Raw genomic sequence first — 2,160 nt, forward strand, 5'->3', positions numbered from 1 at the left:
TTTTAACCCTTTATCAGATGTATCATTGCCAAATATGTTCTCCCATACAGTGGGCTCCCTTTTTATTTTGTTGATGGTTTCTTTTGCTGTGCAGAAGCTTTTTATTTTTATGTAGTCCTGTTTGTCTATTTTCTCCTTAGTTTCCTTTGCCCCAGAAGCTGTATCTGTAAAAATATTGCTACAAGAGATGTCTGAGATTTTGCTGCCTATGATTTCTTCTAGGATTTTTATGGTTTCATGACTTACATTTAAGTCTTTTATCCATTTTGAATTTATTCTTGTGTATGGTGTAAATTGGTGGTCTAGTTTCATTTTTTTGCATGTATCTGTCCAATTTTCCCAATACTACTTATTAAAGAAACTGTCTTGACTCCATTGTATGTCCTTGCCTTCTTTGTCAAATATTGATAGAGCGTAATGGCTTGGGTTTAGTCCTGGGATTTTTCTTCTGTTCCATTGATCTATATGCTTATTCTTGTGCCGGTACCAGGCTGTTTTGATTACAGTGGCTTTGTAGTATAACTTGATATCTGGTATTGTGATTCTCTAACTTTGTTCTTCTTTCTCAAGATTGCTGCGGCTATTCATTTTTGTGTTTTTTTTTGGTTACATATAAATTTTTGGAGTATTTGTTCAAGATCTGTGAAATATGCTGTTGGTATTTTAATAGGGATTGCATTGAATCTGTAGATTGCCTTGGGTAGTATGGACATTTTAATAATGTTAATTCTACCAATCCATGAACACGGTGTATTCTTCCACTTGTTTATATCTTCTCTATCTTTTGTCAATGTCCTGTAGTTTTCTGAATACAAGACTTTTACCTCCTTGGTTAAGTTTATTCCTAAGTATCTTAATTTTTTTGTTGCAGTGGTAAATGGGATTGTTTGTTCAGTTTCTCTTTCTAATAATTCATTATTAGTGTATAAAAAGGCCATAGAGCCCTGGCAGGTTTGGCTCAGTGCATAGAGTGTTGGCCTGCAGACCTAAAAGATCCCGGGTTTGATTCCGGTCAAGGGCATGTACCTCGGTTACAGGCTCCTCCCTGGCCCAGGCCCGGGGCTGCGTGCAGGACGCAACCAATCAATATGTTTCTCTCACATCGATATTTCTGTCTTTCCCTCTCTCTTCCACTCTCTCTAAGAATCAATGGCAAAATATCCTCAGGTGAGGATTAAAAAAAAAAAGCCATAGATTTTTGGATGTTGATTTTGTATCCTGCTACATTGCCAAATTCATTTATTAAAGCAAGTGGTTTTTTAGTGGAGTCTTTAATGTTTTCTATGTACAATATCATGTCATCTGTGAATAATGAGAGTTTTAATTCCTCCTTTCCAATTTGGATGCCTTTTATTTCTTCTTGTCTGATCGCTGTGTCTAGGACTACCAGTACTATCTATAATAATAAAAGCGTAATATGCTAATTAGACCGGACAGCCGAACAAACTTCTGGACATCATAATGGACGTCCTTCTGGACAAAGCACCCGCAGCAGGGGCTGAGGTAGAGGCGGTTAGGGGTGATTAGGCAGGCAGGCGAGCAGTTAGGGGCAATCAGGCAGGCAAGCGAGTGGTTAGGGGCGATGTGGCAGGCAGGCAAGTGGTTAGGGGCGATGAGGCAGGCAGGTGAGTGGTTAGGGATGATGAGGCAGGCAGGTGAGTGGTTAGGGGTAATGAGGCAGGCAGGTGAGTGGTTAGGGGCGATGAGGCAGGCAGGCAAGTGGTTAGGGGCAATGAGGCAGGCAGGCAGAATGGTTAGGGGCGATCAGGCAGGCAGGCAGGCAAGCGGTTAGGAGCCAGCGGTCCCAGATTGCAAGAGGGATGTCCAACTGCCGGTTTAGGCCCGATCCCACAGGGGTCCCGGATTGCAAGAGGGTGCAGGCCATGTTGAGGGACCTCCCACCCCCAGGCACGAATTTCGTGCACTGGGTCTCTAGTATTGAATAGAGTGGTGAAAGCGGACATCCCTGTCTTATTCCTGTTCTTAAGGGAAATGGTTTTAGTTTTTGCCCATTGAGTATGATGTTCGATGTAGGTTTGCCATGTATGGCCTTTATAATGTTGAGATACGCTCCCTCTATTCCCACTTTGCTGAGAGTTTTTATAAAAAATGGGTGTTGGGGCCTGGCCGGCATGATTCAGTGGTTGAGCGTCCACTTAT

This window comes from Plecotus auritus (assembly GCF_963455305.1).
Source record: "Plecotus auritus genome assembly, chromosome: 2".
Taxonomy (NCBI): domain Eukaryota; kingdom Metazoa; phylum Chordata; class Mammalia; order Chiroptera; family Vespertilionidae; genus Plecotus; species Plecotus auritus.